The sequence below is a fragment of the Fukomys damarensis genome, unplaced genomic scaffold (assembly GCF_012274545.1).
Source record: "Fukomys damarensis isolate Sample0158 unplaced genomic scaffold, DMR_v1.0_HiC HiC_scaffold_3, whole genome shotgun sequence".
In the NCBI taxonomy this organism is placed as follows: Eukaryota; Metazoa; Chordata; class Mammalia; order Rodentia; family Bathyergidae; genus Fukomys; species Fukomys damarensis.
Genome location: NW_022900915.1, coordinates 43199514 through 43223715, shown reverse-complemented (window position 1 = coordinate 43223715; position 24202 = coordinate 43199514). Strand labels below are relative to the sequence as shown.

Genomic DNA, 24202 nt, shown 5'->3' with positions numbered 1-24202 from the left:
TTCTTTGCAGAAACTCTGTCTGTATTCAAATCAATTACATATTTTTAACTGGATTGTCTTTTTTATTTTTGAATTATAAGAGATTATAATATATTCTAAATACTAGAGCCCCATCAGATGTAGGAGTTGCAAACATTCTTCCATTCTATGGACTGTTGTTTCACTTTTTTAATAGCATCCTTTGGTTCACAAATATTTTTAATGTTGATTAAACTTAATTTATATACTTTTTTATTTGTTTCTTCAAATGTCACATCTACAAACCTGTTACCTAATCTAAAATTACAAAGATTAAACCTTAGGTGGTCTTCTAGGAGTTTAATAGCTTTAGCTTTTGAATTAGGTCTCTGATCTATTTTGACCTATTTTTAAATGTGCCTCAAGAAAGGGGTCCAAGTTCATTCTTCTGAGTATTGATCCCCGGAAGTTCCGGAAGCATGATTTATGAAATTATTCCTTTCCCAGTTGTCTGCTTTGGCAACATTGTCAGGAGTCAGTGGACTGTACGTGTATATATTTACACCTGGCCTCTCAGTTCTGCTCCCCTGATTCTATGTCCATTCTTACGCCAGCACCACCCTGCCTGGGTTACTGTGGCTTTACAGCAGTGAGACTGGATAGTCATTTATTTTAATGGAGAAGTGTCAGTCCTCCAACTTTGTTAGACTTTTGGAAGAGTACTTTTGACAAGTTGGGGTCCCTTGCATTTCCATATGAAAGTTACAAACAGTTTTTCAACTTCTGCCAAAAAGTAGTTGAAATTCAGATATTAATTGCAGAGAGTAGTTTGGGGACATTGGCATCTTAACAGTATCAAGTCTTCCAGTTCATGAGCCTTGAGCATCTTCTCCCTTTATTTCTTTTAATTTCTTTCAGCAATGTTTTGTAGTTTTCCAGGTTACAATTTTCGCATTTCTTTCATTAAATTTACTACTACAGATTTTGTTGTTTTTGATGCTCCTGTGAATGGAATTGTTTTCCTAATTTTGTTTTCAGATTACTTACTGTTAGGGTATAGAAATATAACTGATATTGTGAGTTGGCTTTGCATCCTACCACTTTGCTGAACTCATTTGCTAGCCCTAATATTTTTTAAATGTAGATTTCTTAGTATTTTTATATACAAGATGATATAATTATGGAATGCCTTGATCTTTGATGGCCTAGAAAATACAGGTAGCAGCTTGTTATCTGAACAAGAAATTGTTCAAGAATCATAATTCTATGCTTCTTTCAGCCAAGCTTGGTTTTTGTCCTTGGCACATAGTTTGTACCTCTATCCGTGCTTTGGCATTTGGATGTCATAATCTTAGCTAGGTCACTTCCTTTCCTTCTCTCGTCTTCTGTCCATCCCTCCTTTCTTATGTCTAACTGCATCCTGCCCTGACAACAAGTGGCTGTCTGTCCCCTTCTTTCCCACCCATGTGTTTGTGTATCTGTCACTATAAATACAATGATTTGTGCCCATACCAAGTTCTTTTCATTGCATTGCATTCAACAGTTCAGGTGAGTCCTAGCCTCCTGAAAACTCTTTGCCAAGGTTAGGAGTTTAGCAAAAGGTAAAGTCCTTTCCTTTATCTAGGAGTATTTGCCTCAGGTCTCTGTTAATTCATGGTGTCGCATGACCAGTCTGCAAAAGACAGAAGTCACATATTTTAGAATGAGCATAGGAGAGTTGGGAGACATCAGGGGACTGGGCCTAGGACAGTTAACTGGGAATTTGCCTAGCAATGCAGTGTTTTTCCCTTGAGGTTTGGCTTCGGTTCCACTGCTCCATTCTAGTTCTCTATGGAAACTGACTTCTTAGACGGTTCTCGGTACATAGCAGCACACCTCGTGTTGATGGAGTGACATAATAGATTCACCTCTACTGTCAAGGGAAGTAGGAGGTGAGCAACTGAAACCAGGTTTGCCCTTAATACAGTAAACAAAATAGCTTGCCATGATGAGAATGTGTATTATCTCCTTGTTTTCTGTAGTTTCAGGCTTAATTTAAACTCATTTCCCCCTAAACCCCAAAAGCTAGTGGTCCAAGATGGTCTAAGAGCTTCCTGCTCTCATTTTTCCACATTGTAAGGACAAGCAGCTGTTGTGTTTTGATTGAAGAAATTCCCAGAAGGGAACAGAACCAGAGCACTTTGTTGGAATTTGGGGGACCTACTTGAAACTTTGCTTAATTGCTGTTCTGCTTGACTCTTCACGTAGACTTCTGAAGGTCAAGCATCCTTGTTTTGTGGAAGTGGCACTCGGTGTTTAATGTGATCATTTGCCTTAAGCTCTTTGTGAGGATCGTGGTGTGGAGCAGACATCTCCAGTGCACATAGGCACCAATGAAGTTGGTTCTCTCCCAGTTTTCCTGTATATGTTTCAGTTCAAAGTAGGCAAGTTCCTCTGGTCATTTTCATTATTCTAAATGCTAATATTTATTGCCTTTTAGGAAGACATCCGTTTTAAAATTTTGCATCTTTTGCTGGGAGTAATGGAGAATTTCTATAACTATTAAAAGAAACTAAGGTCAGACATCTCCAGGTTTCCTAAGCATTAAGTAAAAATTTCCTGGGTGAGGATTTGCTGTCTTGGTTGAGTTGGGTGAAAACATGACAACCATGTTGATTTCGCTGTAGAATTTGTGTGCTCAAGAAGGGTTAGCTCAAAACCTTCTTTGTAATAAACTTCCACGTGTTGATAACTGGAATGTATGTCATTAAGGCGTATTGAAAGGAGCATGGACTTTAGAGTAACACGGGAGTCTCCCCTTGAGAGCTACGTGTCTCAAGCAAGCTGCTGAGATCATCTTGCCTGACAATGATACGGCTAGACCAGCTTGCTTCCAGTTAGTGTTTGTCTGAGAAATCCCTGCCCTTTAGCTGTTAATCTTTGTCTGGATTATTTTTCCCCAATAAAAGAATATTATTTCTTAAGTTTGCATACAGTAAATTTTACTTTTTTGGTGTGTAGTTCTGTAAGTTTTGAAAAATTCATAGAAATATGTATCTCTTATCCAGGGATGTAGATCAGTGGTGCCACTGCCTGCCTTGCAAGAGCAAAGTCCTGAGTCTGAGTTCAGTCCCAGGTACCACCAAAAAAAAAACAAAAAGAAAAGAAAGAAATACGTATCTCTCATCAAAGTTAAGATACAGAACACTTCTTTCATCATCCATCCCTCCACCCACATTTCCTTGTGTAGCCCCTGGTGGCAACCTGTTCTCATACCCCAAGGCCTTTTCTGTCTTGATGCTGGACATTTTCCATAATAGCGCATGTGGATTTATAGAGTTTATAGATGTTTTAAAGTATCGATTCTCTCACATTAGAGACTTACTGCATTGCTATAGACAACAATAGTTTACAGCTTTTTATTGTTGATTATTCCTCCAGTGTATGAGTGCACAGCATTCTGCTTATCTATTTATTTGCCAGGTAAAAGACTCCTGGAGTGGTTCTAGTTTGGGATGATTTTTAAAAAATGAGTATACATGTTCACTTACAGGTTTCTGTTGCTATATGTTTCCTTCTCTTGAGTAAGTACTTAGGAATAAGATTACTGGTCCATGTGGTAAATATGTATTAGGAAATACAGACTATTTTCCAAAGAGTCTGAACTATTTCCACCCCTGGCAGCAGTTTCTGAGAGTTCCCCCAGTGCCCACCCGCTGATGAATGGGTAAAAAGATGTGGTCTGCATACACAGTCGGGTACTGTTCAGCCATAAAAAGGAGGAAATCCTGTCTTTTTGACAATGTGGATGAAACTGGAGATCCTGCTGGGTTGTGTTGAATCTATAGATCAAGTCTGGAAAGAAGTGATATCTTATTGAAACTTTCAACATGTGAATAAAGCATAACTCTCTGTCTTCGTGTATCTTTCTGCCTTTTATCGGCAGTTTTACAGTTCTAAGCATAGAGCTGGGCACAGTGGCACACATCTGTAATCCCAGCACTCAGGGTGGGGTAGCAGGGTCTCGAGTCCAAGGCCACTGTGGGCTACATGGCAAGACCCTGTCTCAACCCACCCCAAAATCAATAATCTGTCTGTCTGTCTTTTCAAAATCTTTGCCTAATTATTTCATTTTGGTATTATTATAGATAGATGACTTAAAAATGGCCAATTCTAACTGTTCCATTGCCAATATATAGAAATACAATGAACTTTTATATACTCTACCTGTATCTTGAGACCTTGAGAAACTCACTTTAGTTCTAGGAGCTTTGCTTTAGTTTGAGGCAGGATTTTCAATTTGGACAATTATTTTATCTATGATAAAAGATAGTTTTATTTCCTCCTTTCTGACCTATGTGCTGTTCCTCCTGTTTCCCACCCATTTCACTGGCTGGGACATCCAGAATGACACTGACTGGCAGTGTGAGGGCTGTGACTGTTAGTTTTATGTCCCAACTTGGTGAGACTGCATGAGCCCAGTGCATGGGCAAGTACTGCTCTAAGTGTCTCTGTAAAGCTTATTTTTAAAATGACATTAAGATCGCCTTCCATAGAGTAGGTGGGTCTCATCTGATCAGCTGAAGGCCTTAACAGAAAACACTGACATCCCTAGGTGTGAATTGCCTCTGCTGAGAGAAGGTCTTTGGGCTCAAAGTGTTGGTTTCCCTGGGCCTCCAGCCTACTGCTCTGTCTGCAGACTGCACTGGCTGAACATCAGTGGTCATGAGAGCCTCATAACATCAAAAGGCTGAAGACTTGGGGTGACTGACGAAGATCTGAAGAGACTGGATAATCCCGTCCGAGGGGGATGGAGAGGGGCTGGCTCGTGGTGTTGTCCCGCTCTTGGTGTGAGTCCTGGGGAGCTGGTGGAGTGAAAGAAAGAAAGGCCGTGGCACTGGGGGAATCATCCACACACACGCACGTAGCGTCAGCTTGGGTGGCAGCGAGACGAAGAACATGCACGGAATGAACAGAGGCGGGGATAATGAACAGCAGCCGCAGCAGCGGTTACAGGGCGTTGTCGCCAGAGAGCATGCGCAGAGCTGCTCTTCGTGGCTCCAATTGCCAACCGTATGCGCGAAATGTGCACAGCACGAAGTCCCGACTTAAATGCACATTAATGTGCTATTTTGTAGTGAATTTATCTGCTGTCTTAGCACTTTTGAAGAACACAGAATATTAGTAACAATATTCGCCATACTAAATTGGATTTTAAATTGTATTTCATTAGATAAACTAAGATAGACACGTGGCTTTTAATTGAGCTATTGGATAGTTTTGTTATCCAGATGCTTTATGATTTCATCACTTAGAGTATTTGTTTAGACACTGGGAACTGCTTTTTGTTTGTGATATGAGGTAAGGCTCAAATTTCATTTGTTAAATATGGCTATCCATTTTGCACATTATTTATTAAAAAGAGTTCCACAGTGCCCTGTCATCGGAGTGTGACTTAGGCTTCCAACTGTATTCTGGACTCTGGTGTGACCTCTTTTCTCTCCTTGAGTCAACACACAGCACTGATGGTTTGTGAATATGTTGATAGCTATTAGAGGGACTTTTCTAATGCCATTCTTCTTTTTCTTACCTATTCTCAACTCTTAATTTTCATCTGTGCTTTACAATGTAATTTTGTTTAGTTTTTCAATTTCCACAAAATCAAACTGGAACTTTAATACTAAATTAGATCTAGAGACAACTTGCGGACAGTAGGGATGTTTTATAATATTGGTTCTTCCAATCATGAATATGATATATTCCTCTACTAATTTTCTTTTAGTTTTTAAAATTTTTTCTCTTAATGTTATGTTCTACCTCATACAATATCTTCAGAGGTCTTTGCTTCTTCTTTGTCTAAGGCCACCCGGACAATGTTGATTCTTGAACAGAAGTGGTGATACAGGCATTCTTATTTCATTGTTTCAGAGAGAAAACTTGCAATATTTTAAATATGAGGTTTGTATTAGATTTTTCCACAAAGATATTATTTATCTAATGAGAATGTGTTCTTGTTGTTTTTGAGATTTTTGTAAGATCAGCTGCCTTATCAGCATTTTTAAAGATGATCAAATGATTGTTCTATTTTATTCCTTTAAAGAGGTAGACTACATTGACTTTTCAAATGTTAAATCAAGACTCGAAGTCCTGGGGAGAAATACAACTTGACTTTAATACAGTATAACCAAGAAAGGCAAGTTTTACCAGGAATGCCAGTCTGATTTAATATATTGCTGGGTTTCATTTGCTAATATTTTGTTTAGGACACTTTCATCCATATTCATAGGAGAAATTGGCCTGTACTTTCTCTTTCCTAGAATATCCTTGTCACTTTTGGATAGCAAGCATATGTTACCTCCATAAAATGAGTTGGGAAAGGACCTTCTTTTTCTTTTCTCTGGAGGAGTTTATGTTTTGTTGGTGTTATTTCTTCTTTAATTGTTTGGTAGAATTAATCAGTGAAACCACCTAGGTCTGAAGTCTTTTGATTGGAAAGATTTTAATAAAATATTTGGATTCTTTCATGAATTGGTGCTAGCTAGCTATCAATCTAATTATGGCTTTTTTTGAAGGTAATTTTTCTTTTTAAATTTCTGGATGCTTTTAAGATGAAGTCTTCAGTGCTTTTACACTAGCGTATATACCTATAGCCTGAATGTCTGTGTCCTTTCAAACTCCTGTGCTGGAACTTAGGAATCACCAAGAGGCTAGAATTGAAGGCAGGTATTCAGGAGGTGGTCAGGTGAACAGGGTGGAGCCCTCCTAATGGGATGGTTGGAGGCTTTCTGAGACCTGGCTGGTCCTCTCCTCCAGGCGAGGATGCAGGGACAGGGCCATCTGTGAATCAGCAAGTGGCCCCTCCCGGTCACTGGCTCCTTACCCTGGACCTCCAGCCTCCAGTAGTGAGAAATCAATTCAGATTGTGCACGAACCACCCAGTGTACCGCATTTTTGTTATAACATCCCGAATGGGCTGAGACCTATGTCTAGGTATCATGTCTCTGCTTCCTCTTTCAGGCTCATGGTCTGGCTTGATGGTTTCCACTGGTTTTTGAAAATTTTGGGCTATTTTCTCTTCAAATATATTGCTTCTGCCTCAGTCTCTCTTTGCCCTTGGTGGCTCCGGTTACAGGAATTTAGACCTCATCACCGTCTGCTCTTCCTCCCACCTACAGTTCATTCCTCTGTGATTCATCCTGGATATACTTATATTTTTAGACCAATCTTGCAATTTCCTCTTTGCTGTTCTCCCTGAAGTCTTTTCATTAAGTCCCGCTTTTGAAATACAGTATTTTTAGGCCTAGAATTTTTATTTATTCAATGTAAGAATTCCAGTTCCCTACCAAAATTCTCAAATTTGTCTTGAACATACTCATAGAAGTTTGATGTCGGTGTCTAATAATTTCTTTATCTGAAATACATAGGTTGTCTATATTGTCTGTTTCTTCTCGGGTTCGGTCACGTATTATCATATGTGTGTGTATGTAAAGTAGATTCTTTTCACTTAGCACCAGATGTTGTACATGTAAAAATTTACAGGGGAGATGTAAGGCGTGTGAAATGTTACTTTTCTCTAGAGAAGATTTACTTCTGCTTCAGTCAGACAGCTGGCTCAGGGGCACTGGCCACTTCTAATCATATTAATGTGGCCAAGATTGAAATATTTTGAAGCTGGGTTTCAGTTCTTGCAAGGACCAATCTGTTTTCAACCCTTGCTTTTGAAGTGTGTCCTTCCGAATGCAACCCAGCATCCTTACAGGGTTTCAAGGGCCCTTCATCCTTGGTAGAACCTGAACTCTCAGAGTCACCAGTTATCCAAATGCCTGCTTTCTTGTCTTTGCTTCCTTCTCCCCTTATTCTTTGACCCACAGTTCCTCAATGCCTCAGCAGCTCTGATGCTGTCATACAGATGCAGTATTTTCCAGCTTTCCCAGTCCTAGTGGGAACCATGCTGGACACGGGACTCATTTGAACTGGGCCTTTGCAGGTGGCCAGGTGGCCAGGAGGGAGGCCTTAGAATTGGCAGTGGGAGGTGAGAGCCTTGGCCTCCCCTGCAGGCCCACGATTTCTCCTCCAGTGGGCTGTGCAGGAAGCATCTTTACCTGGGGCGGTCAGGCTGTAATCAGGGTAAGAGAGAAGAACATGTGTGCGCTGGGGACAGCCTGAGGAGCCTGTGCGGAAGGAACAATTACAGTTTCTCTTCACGTTCTCCTTTCTGAGGTAGTCGGAGGAGGTGACATCTCAGTTTCCATATAATTTGAAATTCTAGGATGTTGTTAAATGAGCTGGGCTTCCATTTAGGTTAATTTAGAAGTTTAATTAGAACTTAAAATTTCTCCTATAGAGATAAGGAGGCTTATCATCCGCGTGAGAACTTCTGGGCTTTAATTTCAGCACAATAGCTCCCTGATGTAAAACAGGGAACAGCTTCTCTCTGTAGAGCACCACAGGGCAGGAAATCTCCTGTCGGTGACCAGAGGTGCACTGTCATCTGCTCAGAAGCTGCTGTCCGTGGACCTCTATGAAGACTGCCTCGTTTCTTCCTTATGCTGTTGTTGTTGACATATAATCTCCTGGTTCTGCATTTACTCTGCTCACGCCGTGACTCCTCCTATCTGGCGTTATGCTTCTGGGCCCTTGGGTTCATCCCTGTCTGTCCTTTTTCTTCCCTGACCTGTTCTCCACTTGTCCTCTTCCCGTCACCATTTTCTCTGTAGAACTCCTTCTCCCTGGGCAAGTTCCCTGCAGTCTCTGCCTTTGCACTGACTGTGTCTTTCAGCCTTGTCCCCGGCTGAAGCCTGGCTCTCCTGGCTCTCCTCGGGAGGCTGCGGCTTCCCCTGCAGCCTTCTCTTCCCTGCACATCTCTGACCGCTGTCTCAGGCTCACAACCCCTTCCTCCTTGGGAGAAGCCTGCAGCACCCTTGAGGCCCACCACCTGCCGTCCCTGGTTCACAGGCTGCCTTTTCCCATGGCAGCAGACCTGCCCCACTTCTGGGTGTTACCATTCCTGCTCAGCCTTCTCATCTCTCCGTGCCCAGCGGGTTCCATTCCCAGAAATCATCCTCCTCCTCTTGCCCACTTCTCCCTGTCTTTGTATCTCTCCTGAGCTGCTCTCACATACAGACGGCGGGACATCACAGGAGGAAAAATCAGAGCACCACGCTGTAGGGCTCGTTTCCATCGCTGCCCACGAATGTCAGAGGACATGCAGGGCTGCCAAGTCGCCCTCTTACTGTGCTGCTCCTGCCTCACCTGTCCTCTCCTGGCCCAGCTCCTCTTCCCCCTGCATCCCATAGCAAGCAGAGGTACTGTGGAGCCAGTCGCTCTTCTCCCCACCCTTCCAGGGTCTGAGACCTCCCAAGCCACGCCCTCTGCCTTCGCTCCTGTTCCCAGGGAATCAGGGTCAGTCCCTCTTTCCTGTCCTCCAAGTCCGGAAGCCTCTTCCTGCTCCTGATGAGAACCCTGGCCCCACGCGTCTCCCTGCCCTGGGCCCATCCCTCGCACACTGCCTGCATTGTCCCCCGCCAATGGAAAATTCTCCAAGTCCATGAGCAGGCGGTTCACAGACAGGCATAAACAAGTATCTTAAATCTCTGAAAAGACCCTTAGGCTCATTCACTGAAAAGAACAGTGCAACTGAAAAAATACGGTGAAATGCCATTTTTAACCTGCCATCCTGGCCAAGACAAAAGCTTGAAAACAGTACTGGGACGGGTGTGGGCACAGGGCACTTCGGGTGCTGTGGGAGGAAAGGGCAGAAGCCCATTGGGCCGTGCATGCCGAAGCTGCGGGACTGTCCTCATGGCACAGCCAGTGTGGCCCAGCAGCCACCAGATAGAACCGGAGCGCCTCGGGCCGCACCTCCACCCTGTGCGGGTCTGTCCGGTTCCTCGTCCTTAAATCCTTTTCACAGGCCAGAGGCTGTGCAGTGAAGCCGGCCACCCCAAGTCGCCACTGCTCTGGGATAGTTTGATGGTGTCACACACTTTCGTCGGCTGGAATAGGGTTGATTTTCCTCCTGGCTTCATTCACCTCCACATTCACCAGCCCTTTTTCAACAGGTCACTGTCTTCCTAGCTTCCCAAGCCAGAAAATCTAGTGACGCCTTTGATTTTACCTACTCCTGAACTTTTCAATTCTACTTTTTCCTTGACCTTATTTCATTTTTAACATAGACCATCTCAGAGATACTGACTTTGTTCCTCACTGTCTAATTTCTGTTTTACACTGGACTGGGAACCTGGCTTGCTCTCTTCCCATCCTCGGTTTTTCCAGCCTCCTCTCGCAGGCCTCCTTGGGACCTTTCCTCTTCTGGCCGCCATCTTGTTTCAGTGACTGACGTGAACACTGCGATGCCCGTCCTGTGTATCAGCTTAGAATTATTCGTCGTCACTGAAGGGGAGCTGGAGAGCTGTGTGTGCTTGTGGGTGGTGAGGAAAGTTACCGGAGGCCGCTTCGTAGTGAGAATATTGTGTAGTGAGCTCAGAGCACAGCGGGAAGCTAGGTGGTCCTCAGGGTAGCGTCTGTCCTGGGTGCCCGCCAGTCGGACCTGCCACCCTGTCGTTGGCTCTGGGCTCAGGCCAGTGCCGCTTCCATCCTCCGTCAGTCCAGGCTTAGCTTGGCGATGGAGCGCCTCCTGGGCACTGCCCTCTTCTGCCCACTGTGCTCCCGCTCCGCCGGCCTCTGCTGGTCCTCTGTCTTCAGGTGAGTCGTTCTTCTAGACCTGCTCAAGCCGGAGTTGCTCTCTCTCTGTCCTGATCTTGGATATTGTCTTTTGAATAAATCTCACCCCATCTGTCTGGGGTTAGAACAGTGCCTCCCGATTGCTCCTGCGTGACCGCCTGCCGTACTCACTGGCCTACGTGTGCCTCCAGGAGCTACGGGTGTGGGCTCTCCACCCAGACCCCTGAACTTGCACATTGCAGCCTTTGAACACAGCATAATTCCCAACACTCAGGTAGTGTCACAGTCCCCGAATACTTAAACATGGATGATGAGATAGCTCCAAAAATGTAATATTTAAGAATACAACTATGTCACCAAAAAAAAGTGCCATAAGAGAGCCAAGCAATGTGATACAGTTAACTCTCCTCAAAGGTAGAACTGGAACCAGAAAAACTGGTATTATAATCAGCTAAATGTGTGATATTTTGTAAGCTTGACAGGACTCATTTAGTAGAAGCAGATGAAGACTACTAATTTACTAAAGATTTGCAGTTGTATTGTTGTTGCAACAATTTATAATTGGCTTCCAATTATAATTACTATTATGATTAGACTAATGGGATGTTTTTTCAATATAAGAAAAAATATATTCCAGGCTCACTCTTACCTTCACTGTAAAACAATCTGACTATTAAAGCATCACCAGGCCATATGTCGTGGGTGTTGTGCCTGAGAGGAAGAGTGTGGTCCCCTTGAACCCGGAAATAATTGTTCAGGGCAGGAAGTAGTTTTTGGAGCAGGGAGGAGAGTGAGCCTCTCCTCAGATGGCAGCTGCCGCTCGTGAGGTTTCTGTGGAGAAACACATGCGTGGCAGCCAGGAAGAGCACGCAAGTCGGCCCCCTTCCCATGGGTGCAGACATCACTCTCCACTCCATTCCTAGTACCTAGCCAGGGTCCTGCCACGTATGAGTGAGGCTCTTGTTAAACACATACTAAATAGCATGAATGTCCACTGTATTTTAGACCATTTAGTTTTTCTTTGTTGCTCTATTAATGAATTGCTGTTAAAGACTTAATAACTGTGGAAGTGAATGGTTTCCAGCATCTACTGTCTGGCAGTTTCGTGAGCCTGGTGATCAGGAGCAGCTTGTCCTAGCTCTGAAGCAATCCCAGGGCTCAGCCGGAAAGAATCCACTTTCTAGCTCACTCGTGTGATGGTGGAGGACTCAGCTCCTCCCTGGCTGTTAGACTCAGGCCGCCCCTGACCTTGCCATGCAGACTTCTCCCCACATCACATAACATGGGGGCTTGCTCCGCCCAAGCCAGAAAGCAAGAGGGCAAGAGAGAGCGCCGCCAAGGCAGACACCACAGTGTTGGAAGCCAAGTCGTGGAGGGGACAGCCATCACGGCACCACCTCTGCTGTGGGAAGCAAGTCTGTAGGCCTGGCCCGCTCACCAGGGGACAGCAGTGTTACCCAAGGGCAGAAATACAAGAAATTGAGGACGATTGAGTCCCTTTCTGTCACTGGGACAAAACATTAACACCTGCCACTTAGAAGGGGCGGGTGGATTTGGGCTCAGGGTTTCAATGTGGCAGCTGGCTCCAAGGCGGACACAGCAAGGCAGAGGGGTGAGGCAGAGGAAAAGATGCTCAGCCCAAGAGCAGAGTGGGGAGGAGGAGCGGACAGGGTACAGTGCCCCCTGCAGGTCACCCCGGGCACCTCCAGCTAGCCCCACCTCAGGGCGGCACAGGCATGGGCGGGTGACACAGGAGTGCAGCACCCTGTGCACCAGTCCCGGGCCACACACATGGGCTCTCGGGGACATTTTACATCTAAACCACAACCTCAGTCATCTCAGAAAGATGCCTACTTCACCTTATGCTTTTTTTTAATGATGATACTCTCAGGAAAAGGATATTAATTTTGATGTCTTTAAAAACTAATTTGAATTAAATGTCATATTTGTTGGGAAACATTTTGTCCTGAAACAAAAAGCTAACAGATAAATGCAGCACTTGCATTGTCCATATTTTAAAATAATTCCAGATTGTTACACTGTCATAAGTAATGGCCTCCTGAGAACTCAGAGACCCAAGTACAGTAGGAGGGAGCGTGCTGCAGCAGGCTTGATCAATGTTTAGTGATGATAGAATGCAAAATCGAAGAGCCAAGGATAGAAATCAAATTGCCTTTCTGCAGAAGGACCCTCAACAATTGAAAAACTGCTCTATAAAACTGAAGAACAGCTTGATGATTTAGAAAATAGAAACTGCAAAAATATTCTGTAGATGCTAGATATGTCCTCACTGCTCATTACCTTGTCGCTTGGGAGCAGAGAGGAAGGGTAACAAACATTCAAATTAGTGAATTTTGTTCTGGCTCTGAGCCACGCTGGCTGAAGACTATTAACTATACCCTGGGCCAAAAATAAACCTCCTTCCCTTTTATTTTCAAGTAACTTTCTTTGTTAATATCCAAATCAAGGCACATATGTAACGGCTGTATATCCACACTTATTTGATGGATCCTTTCATGAATGGATTTTGATGTTCTGATATGGTACAGTTATTCATCATGCCCACTGTAATATTATTATTTCAAAATAGCGTAATCAGATCAGCCACCTCTGCAGTTTCTGTGACTTCAAGAGCACTAATTGGACAGTGTATGGAGCTGGAGACCTCTGGCAGGCTTCGGCACAAGCCACTTCTGGATCCTTGCCCTATGACTGGAAAATGTCTTAGCCTAGAAATAGATTACGGTAGTATGCCCAGCCAGTAAAACTCATGCCCTGAGGAGCGCTCATTAGATTTATGTGGATTACAGCCATAAGATGAAGGTGGTAGCAGCACCTTGAACTAGCCCTCTTACTCAAAACCCACTGGCTAGATGTGGAATGCTTAACTACTGTTGAGAAGGCCTAGAACTGTAACAGCGGTGGGGGCCTGAGCTCTGTAATGCAGTAGATGTGTACCCTTTGCTAGCTGTGTGACTGTGGCTCAGTTACCTCACTTCCGTGGAGATTCTGGGTCCTCCTGTATATGACAGGAGGAATGAGGGTGGTGGTGATGGCTCAGAGGGTCATGGACTGTTTGTTTAGCACTTGCTGTGTTCCAGCATTGTGTACGTTCATCTGTTACTTGTATTATGCAGTAGTATTACGCGTGTTACTTAGTAACCCTGTGAGGTATAAATAAAATTTGTATCCCATATATGTCCTATCTTATATGTGTGTATCCAAAGCTATTTTTAGCATATGAATCTTTTGTGAAAGAGCAGCATACATATGCAAATAGGCACATACAGGTCGCACTATTCATTGGCAGTAGTTTATGTAGGTGAAATGCTTCACCCACCGTATTTCCTTTAATCCTCAAATCAGCCCCATAAATAAAATTGTACATGACACCTCTCTCTTTCCAAACACACGTGTGTGCACGAGGAGTTTCTTTAGTGTGTTGCACGTTGGCGTGACTGTTGCCCCTTTACCTACCCTCACCTAGGAAGCACAGTGACGGATTTTAGCCAGACCTCCCCCAGTGGGAAGGGTGGGTCCCTTGTGAAAGTGTACAGACCAGACTGTTAGAAGTCATCTTTACTCCCTGAGCCAGGTGGCTCTTTTCTGCTACTGGTTCTTAGGACTTTTCTCCATTCCTACTACTTTTCATCCATACTAATTCATTTGGGGTGAATGACCTTGAATTCATATGTCTGATCTTCCTGTTTGGATTTTTTGTTTTGTGCAGAAAGATCATTGCTGTCATAGGTTGCTTTTATTTAAAAAGTTCCAAAGTTCCATCGTCGTTGGCACGATAGCCAGGAAGGAATGTGTAAGGGACCTGGCACCAGTGGGTTACGCCAGTTTCCTTCACCTCCTATTCACCGTCCAGATCGGGGGCTGCTATAGCTGAATCTAGAGTCTCCCTGTTCTTTTCTCATATGTAGTTAACAATCTGAATGACACATTCTTTATAGTAGCACAATAATTCTGTCCATTACATCACTTAATTTATGGGAGCGCTAACACCAAAATCGATACACATTATTTCTGAAATGTCAAGAGTGTTAATGGTGTGATTAAAAAAGAAAAAAGATTCTACCATCTCTGTGCGCAGAGCCTTTGATATACTGTTGTTGAGATGCACCTAACCAAAGCTGCGATAGGAGGCCTTAAATCATTAAGACTCGTCAGCTTTAGAAATGTGTGTCGGAAGCTATTTTTAGCTTCACGAATCTTTTGTGCCATATTGTGGAATTCTGTTAGCAGGGAAAGGGAGAGACAGCATGTCTCGGAGAAAATTGTCTCAGGTTGTTCTGAGACATATCAACAGTTGCTAAGAAACCGCCGCTAATGCTGCTGGGAAATTCTGTAATATTTTTGCTTAGAAACCGGGAGAAATTTTTATGGAGCAAAGTGTCTTCAACAGGGGAAGCATATGAAGGACGATATTAGGGAACAGATTCAAACTGGAGCAAGTATTTTAAAGTTTCCTAGAAGACTGAGTTTAAATGAAGCTTCCTAGCACCATATAATCACCTCTTACAGAACCCTGGAAGCTTTGATTTACATCTGATTTTAGAACAAGTTGCATTTTAAAATCTGGTCACATTTCAGTTTATTTTCCATGATTGAGGCTTTAAAATGGAGATGAGCACTTCTTTCTCACACAGAGAATTAATTAGCATGCTGGAAGGGCGGTTTCTCCGACTCGCTTCTCTTATAGTAAATGGCTGGATCAATAGTAAGCATGTAATAGGCACCGACTGTTTACCAGGGACAGAGCCTTAGGATAGAACGGCATTAGAGCCCAAGCCATCCTTCTTACTGGTCGTGGCTTTGCAGAGAGTGAAGAGCCTTTCACGAGCCAGTTTTCCTGAGCTCCCTTAGCTGGAGAGTCAGCTCCACCACACTGTCCCTGGGAGGACCGCGGGGCCAGTGACAGGTGGCAGTGTCACACGGAACACTGCTTTTAGACGAGCCAGCTTGGATGCGGTCTGATCTATGCCTCCGACACCTCAGAATGAGGGGGAGTGGAAGTGATTGAGGTCTCTCTCTCACTCACACATTAAATGAGCACTGGGTCTGAAGCTAGGGTCGGTGCTGGGGACAGAACACAGTTCGTAAGCACCCCGTGCCCTCAGAGAATTCACAGTCTAAGAGGAGACAGCAAACAAGCAATTGCCAAGGGGGGACTCCGAGCCTCCTGACCGGGAGTGTGGGAGGCTGGGGAAGCACAGCAGGGGCCTCGTGGACAGGCCAGTCCTCAGGCTGAGTAGGATTTTGTTGGTCACACGCAGGGCAGTGGGCAGTGTGTGTGCGTGACCAGAGGACAGCGGCAGATGCAGAGCAGGTCAGGCAGGCAGCGGCCACACCTTGGAAGGTTTGTGCTTTCACCTCCCACTGCAATGGGCCGGCAGTAAAAAGGGGAGTGAAGAAGGAATGATATTAGGGGAGAGCTACTATTAGCGAGACTGGTTAGCGGGTGAGAAGTGCCGGAAGTGGTAAGGAGACTGAGGCAGGCGCAGGCTGGAGATGCATCTCCCCGCCCCCCGCAGTAGAAGCAGCTCCTCCACCCAGGTTCTCCATTCTCTCACACCCCATGTGCGCTGCCCTGGCCCCTGTGGCCCTGGTTCTCCCTGAGCCAGTCCGGCTGCCTTCCGGGCCGTGATGCCTCGTGCTTCCTTGTTCAGCATTTTCCACCGGAAACGACTGGCAGGCGTCCCTCCTTGCTGAGCGCAACCTGAGGCAGCAGGGGCCATGTCCTGCTCTGTGCACCATGGTCCTGCTCGGAGCCACCTCCTCGTGAGTGATCCGATCTGAAAGAGTCCGTGAATAAAACTACATGGCACAGGTTTTGCCTCTAGGTTGCAGAGCAGGAGCCAAGGGCAGAGATGACGTAGAAGATGCCCAGATGTCCATGATCCCATGGTCGGGCCCGGCCAGGCCACAAGTCTTGGTCTTGCCACTGTCAGTCCCCTCTGAGACTTTTCCACCAACCGAGGCAGCGTCGGGCCACTGACTGTCAACGTCCACCGTGCAGATCGTTCAGGGACCTGGTGTTGGCAGTGCTAGAGGTAGCATAAAAGAATGTAACAATAATTTAAAATGAGACAGCAGCAGGTAAATGCTAAGTGCCAAATGAAGGATTCGATAGGTTGGAGGAAATACAGAAGCCCGCAGCCTTGGCGCGTCATTAGCAAACTCAGCACTGATTCTGGTCGGAAGACCTGACCCTGCAGGAGAGGCCCGTGTCCGAGGTGCGCTGACGGCCACGCTGAAGTCGACTGAACTGTGATGCTCATTAATGTGCTCCTTCCTGTGCTGGAGAAAGAAGTGATCGGGCCCTCCAGGCACCGGCTCCACGGCGTGCTGGTGATTTGATGGCTGGACCAGCAGACGTCCAGATGGAGTCACTCTGTTGGCCATGACAGCACAGTGAGCCAGGCAATGGCCTGGGCATTCTGCGTCGTGATGGTGCAGATTTCTTGTGTACATGGAGGAGAAACCCAGGCTCATTCACTCTCGACAGCTGCCTGTAGACCAGCCTGTTGGATGCTGTGTACTCGCAGTCATGGTAAATGTCTGACACCGTTAGACAGAGTAGAATCAGTATTCTCTCAACTTTCCACATGGAAGGAATGGACTAATAAATGAACCAGTGGAACAGCATTTGGCTTGGAGCCAAACTGTCTATATGCAGTGCTGGGTTTTCCAAAAGAGTTGTGAGACCTGGAGTGACATGCTGAGCCTTTCTGTGCCTCAGTTTCCTCACCCACAGAACAGCAGTATAAAAATCACAGACCTCATGAAGTTGATCCGCGGACCAAGTGCTACGATAAACATAACCTCTTAGAGTGCAGGTCCCCGCACATCATAGCTAGTCACACAGTAAACACTAGTTGTCAACCATCTTATCTCAGCCTCATGATAAACAAGGTCTCCATTAAATCATGCATCAAATTTAAAATGAACACTACTGCCACGCATGGTGGCACATACCCGTAATCCCAGCACTCGGGAGGCTGAGGCAGGATCGCCACAGGTTGGAGACCAGCCTGGGCTATATAGGGAGTCCAAGGCCAACCTGGACTACATAGAAAGACCCTGTCTCAAAACAATGACAACAACCAAAATAATAATAAAATCAACACTTCTATGTGGCTTGTGTAAGACATAAGCTCAAATAACCAATAATGTTGCATTTAAATAGTGCTAGATTCATGGTGCTCTTGTCACCAATCGTCGTCGTTGGTGGGCCATCTGGTAGTGATTATAGCTTCATGGAAATCTGCCGCCGAGTTAAGTGGCTGCCCGCATGGGCGCTGCCCTGGGCTCTGGAGGGGAGAGACTCGCCTCAGGATCTCAGGGGCACACCCACCATGCGGCTGTCGGGGCAGGTGTGGGACCGTGCATGCCAGGATAGCAGTTGGGGCGCACTGTTCTGTCCAGTTTCGAGGAAGACAAGTATCACGCTCAGTGTAGTCACACCTTCCCCAATACAGTCCTGAGAAGAGCGTTGTGATCCGTATGCCACAGACTTGGTTTCAACAAGGTGTTTCATTCCATTCGGCAAGTCGGTAGTTAGGAAATCCAGCAAAGACAGGCTATAGGAGGAAGTTTATAACAACATGTGTTTACTCTGCAAACAAGTGATGGTGAGAGCTACAGATGCAGACGAGATAGCAAATGCGTTTTCAGTGACTAATGGCGCCGGACACGGCTGCATTCTGATCCCACTGTCATTTGCTATCTGGCTCCTTGTGTGTTTTAAGGTGCTCTTTGCTGCCTTCAGAGATTGAAATTCAGGTATTAACATGAAGGTTAGGTCAGATAACAATGCATCCAATCTCTGCTGGATGTAGATGGCAAAAGCAAATTCTTATTTGGAATATAAACAATCGTATTACGTATTGTCTGTATGCCCATGTCTGCATAGTGGGGGCTCAGACAGGATGATGAGAAGCCATGGTGAGTGTGGTTTCCTAAGTTGTGCATCACTTTGGTCATATTATCAATCCCCGAGCAGAGAAAGGTCCTCCAAAATTCCTATAGATCACCTCTCAACATTCGAGATGAGTTTCATCATCTCGGTGGCATCGTCTCTTGCAATCAATCAGCAGTAACTAACAGATTTAGCAGCATCACACATAAAGGGCTGAGAGAGATGGCATTGTCCCAGAAACAGAAATCTATAGCATGGTCTCCTTCCTCCAAGGATGGGTGATAACACACAGAGTGCATAGCTGAATTAATCAATAATAACATTATACAATAAGAAAACTTCATATAGTACTCAGCCAGTATATGATAAAGGGCCCAGACCTCAGAAGAGGGTATGGAAAGAGCTTGTTTATTGTGTGCTGAGGTGTTTCTAGAAAGATTCTAGAGGGACAGAGCGGGAAGTTGGTGCTATGCTGGAGGAGTTCTCCAGATCAGAGGTGAGCACAGTGAAGAAGCTCTGGGCACCTATGTCCCTGGGGCCTCTAGGAGTAGACAATGAACCAGAACGCCAGTGGCAGGGCAGGGAGGGCAGGCTGGGAGCTGCGAACACTGAGAATGTGCAGCAGGAAGTCAGTGCATGGCGAGACCCAGGCTGGTGTGGGGTGATGGACCAGGGGCAACACAAGCGCCTTTGCTGTTGTTTTTGTTGATAAGTATTAATGGTTTAAAACACGATTCTCCATGTGCTGGATGCTCCAGAGCTCTTCCCCCTCTATGATTGGCATACTTGGATGGACGAGAAGGCTCCGTACATGCTCCATGCCAGCTGGCAAGGAAACTCAGTGGAAGGGCATGAGGTTAGACATCTCTGTAAAGGTGTGGGCTTCATACCTGGAGGGCTTGAGACAGGCAAAGCCCACGTGCATTAAGCACCATTCGTGCCCCTAAAGGGTTAAGCTTTGCCTAATAAGCAACAGACAAGGAGGGACAATTCTAGCCAGGTAGTGGCTCCATGCTGGTGACTGGGGCCAGCCAGGCTTCCGGTCTCGGTGTGTGAGGGGCAGAGAGGGAAAGACCCATGCGAGTGCCCTGTGCTGGACTGGTTATGCTCCAGGAGGTAGAGAAAAGGCGGAGAGTTTGATGAATGCTTTGGGGGACCCAAGCATAACGCCTGTGGGAAACTGGGGGAACGGGAGCAGCCAAGGCAGAAGCACCCTCCGAAGAAATCACCCGTGAGCATTCCCCTGCCGAAGCCTCTCGGTCTCTGCCATCCCAGGGCAAGGCTCTCTCCTCAGGAAATGTGCCACTGGACCTGCCTCGGAGGGCACCACAGGCAGAGTGGGCCCTAGAACAAGGGCATCTGTGTTGTAGACTGCATGCTTAGATGAATGCTGCAGTTACGTTGGTGTCTTTCAAACCCGTCTTATTTCAACCTCCCCATTATATTCACGGAGGCTCAGATTCTCCAAGCGTGTCGGGTGCCTTCACAGGGCAGGTGTCGGGTTGGCCAGTAGGGTGATTAAGCCCTAGCTCTTTCTCTGTGCCACCAACTCCCATGTGAAGAGACGTCAAGTCCCGCAGGTCCTCCAGGAGGGGCCAGTCCCCTACAGTGTGTCTGGGGCGATCGTATTCGCTGAAGAAGGTTGGAATCGTGGAAAATGATAGACTGGTAGACCAGGTAGGGAAAAAGTCTTACAGTGTCCCCTGAGGTGGTGCAGACGTTTGGGGCCTGTGACGCCAAAGAGGAATGCACCGGTTTGCCTGATCGTGAGTGTGCAGGGAGAGGGACTCCTGGGGTCCATAGTGTAGCCCACCCAGCTGTCTGCAGACGGTCACACGTGGAAAGCCCAAGGCCAGAAGCATGGAAAGGAAGTGCTGTCTTCAATGGCGTAGCTCTTCGCTTCCAGTCAGCCTCAGCTGCTGCCACTTGGACTCACGGCCAAGGGGCACAGACTCAAGCAGGGCCATTACCCAAGGGAGGGGGGCCAGCGGTCTGGGCAGGCCTAGGCCTTCTTCACGGGCCTTCTTCGCACTGGGCCAAGCCATGGACCGCTCTCTGGCGGCCTCTGGTGGCGAACACGACATCTGTTTCCGGAGTCCCTGGGAGACGGGCCAGCATAGGACAGCTCCCTACTCCAGAGTGGTCTTAAGTCCAGGACTCCCGGCCAGAACTCAGCTGGGCCTCTGTGTAGTACAAAATGGTGTCTCAGAGCGAGTAGTCTGCATGGTGCTTAGACAGACGTGTTTTGGCAGAGAAAGGGAAGAGGAGCCCCTTTCCTACAGCCAAGTTAATGTGTGTGTGTGTGTGTGTGTGTGTGTGTGTGTGTGTGTGTGTGTGTGTGTGTGTGTGTGTGTGTGTGTGTGTGTGTGTGATTCCTCAAAACTCGAACCTGCCTCTTGGCTTTTCTAACAAGCACTTTGTATATTTGTGGGTGTATGTTAACTGTCTCACTGCCAGCTTCCATAAATCCAAGCCCTAGCCCTTTCAGTTACCACACAGACAGATGTCCACCTCAGCACCAGCAGTCTGGCAGTGTGTGCTCACTGACACACATGCATTCCCTGTACACACGTGTGCACTGGGTAGGCGCAGGGGGCTCTTCTCACCACTTCCTTTTTTATTTTAATTCCTGGTAGACCATGCATAATCAGTGAAATAAACATCATCCATTAGTCAGTTCAGCCTTCCCTGAAGTATTAGTATTCTAAACAATCCTATTACCAGAGCATTATTTTGATGCTTTATTAAAAGTCCTACAGCTTTGGCATTGCTATAGTCAAACACAGCTTTATGCAATTAGGATTATAATGGAAGCTTTATTACAATGATATATAACTTGTATCATCCTAATGAAAGTTCCTGTACATAGCAGTGCTCTAATAATGCTTTTTCTGTAACAGTGATTCCTTAGTAAGGGAGCTTCTCTCATGGCAACTTCATTATTGGGAAATGATTTCAGTAATAGAAATGCAAATAAAGATTTTGAAAGGAGCATTTTATGCACGGCTCTATTACTGACCTGCTATCTTTTCATGCATTACATCTAATGATTAGAAACCTAGCCTGTAGATTATAGTTATGCTTATTACTGTCCCGTTACATTTTGCCATTTGTGTCCTTTCAAATTATTGAAATTAGCTGCAATTTTAAAATAAAATTCAAGGGTTAAAATAATTTAAAATTTAATTAAATTTTGTTTCTAAAGCATTAAAAATGTTTCACAGAGCCTTCTCTAATTTTTGTTGTATCAGAAACTTAGCGGACCAACAGCATTCAAGCCAGAGTACTATGTGCGTTCCCGTGGGTGCCTGTGATGATGTGCGAATGCACTGTGGGCACGAGGACTTTAAAGAGATTGGATTCTAGATCTGCTGCCTCTACATACCCTCCTGTAAAACCCATCTGCTGAGAAGGCACTTGTGATCCAGATTTCCCAGTCCACCCCTCCGGGTGCCTTTCCTAGTGTGTGAAAGAAAGGACACCTCATCTCCATCCCCTGGTGAACAAAGGACACACTGGACAGCCCCTCACTGACCCCAGTCCATGTTTTCCAGAGTCAGGAAGTAGCGGACAGTGGTCAAGTGCCTGGGCTTTGGAGCCCAAGAGTCTACGTAGCCAGGCCCTGGACTCACCAGCATGTGAGCTCAAGGAGCCATTTGAACTGCTGTTTAGTTTTTGCATCTGTAAAATGGGCATGACCATTGGGTATTATTAGGGTTAAGTTCATTTGTACACATATGACAAAAGTATCACTACTTAGAAAGCACTTGTGAAAAGTATGTACCATGTAAATCCTATATGATGCTATTTATTCATTATTTTAATTTACACGATTATCACATTGTATAGTATGTGACGTTGTTCTGGTCATGTGAGTGACAGTGATAATTACACATTCACTTAGATGTCTAAGCTAACTCTTATAACAAAATGATCACCGGAAGTTTTAAAATATAAATGCATAAGCTCTTTTCTCTGCGTATATATATTTTTGGTTACAAGGTGATCAATAAAAAGCTTTTAAACATAAAATATACATTAGGATAAACTTCTTTGAAAGAAGCAGAGTGGAGACATAATTCAAGGAGGAAAATATAAAATAGTTGTTCATATTTTTTAAATGAATAATGGTAGGTATTTATTTTCAATTGAATGCACTTGAGAGAGTGATATAATATTTGTGTTTAAAGTTGTCACTGTATACAGTACACTGGAAATGACATCATTTGAAACTAATTAATGAAACTGTAAAGGTCCATTTATGTGTCGGGGTGTGTGTCTCTATATATATAGAGAGATACACACACATACATATAAGAAAAATATACATTTATATATAAAGTTCAAAAGTATTTATGGACATAAAACACTCAGCCGCAGGACCACGGTGGTGAACCTAGCTGCAGCCAGCTGTTTGTTATTCCTGAAAGCTTTAAAAGTTCAACATCACTGCTCTAGGAGTAAAGATAAGGGAAAGTAGAGGTATAAGATTTTCTGAGCACTGTTATGTCTAAGAACAATACTCTCCTTATCGAGTTGGTAAATACGTCAGTCATGAAAGTGCAACTCCCTGGGAGAAGGCCGTGTTGACCCTGCTCAGACCGATGCCCCTGAAAGTGTCTCCAGGTGTCGTGGAGGCCGGTGCGGGGAGGAAGCCCAGCTTTGTCCTCCTCCCCTCTCTGAAGGGATCCCCTTCCCGGGGAAGGCTGGGAAGGCTGGGCTGCTTCGATGGGGACCCCCCGACCACCGGGTCTCGGCTTTGCAAGGAGCACCAGCCAGTGCAAGGAAGCAAGTACAGGGCTTTCCCAAGGAACATGACGACTTCCTGCCTGGAAAAGGGAGTGTAGACAAGACTGCACTGCCCAAAGGTGTGTTTCACTGCTCTTTTGTCCTCACTTTTGTTTCCTGCCATGCGGCTTACAGAGTGGAGGCCACTGTGTAAGTGGGCAGATTTCAGGTCAGCATACCCACAGAGGTAACTGTAATGAATATACGATTCTGTGTGCTGGTTGTTAGACTTATTGTTATTTTTTTGGACCCTCACCAAGGAAAAGGGAGCTTTTCAGAGAGCCGGTATGTCAACACCACAGCCAAGTTTATAGCAGTTGGCACCGGGTCTAAGCTGAACGGGAGCCTTAGTCAATGGAGCTGCCGTGGCCGAGTGCCATGGCCCTTGGAGGCCCAGCCCCAGCTTGCTGGAGACTCACACCAGGTACTGCAGGCCTGACTTAGAGAGCCGCCCTTGCCACATGCTGCTCCTGGAAAGTTACTGACCTCGCCCCGGCCAGTGTGGAAAAGCACCACCACGGGACACTGTTCACGGTCACTTCACCCCGTCCCAAGCACTAGCCCTTCTCCATGTATCCTGCGTCGTGACAGTGGTTCCTGTGCCTGAGTCAGAAGTGCACAAAGCCTCAACTAACTGCCCAGAGCCCCTGCAGATGCTGTGTGAGGTTTCTGTGAATTATTTTAGAGGATGTTCGGTTCCTAGCTTAAGGCAGTATTGTGTGAGACAGGCAGGGACTAGGAAAGCGGTTTGTGTTGGTGTTGATATGAATTAATCTTGGGAGGGAAATGTGACACAAATACTCCCTCTGTTTTTACTTATTCCTGGAATTTTTTTGTAGGGAAATAATGTATCAGGAAGAATATATT

General features: G+C 45.6%; 1 protein-coding gene across 3 annotated transcripts in view; it reads left to right on the top strand.

Annotated features, from left to right (window-relative positions):
- The window catches only part of Atg10 (autophagy related 10), a 227104-nt gene that overhangs the window by 184368 nt on the left and 18534 nt on the right, over window positions 1-24202 (top strand). The gene's annotated exons all lie outside the window — the stretch shown is intronic.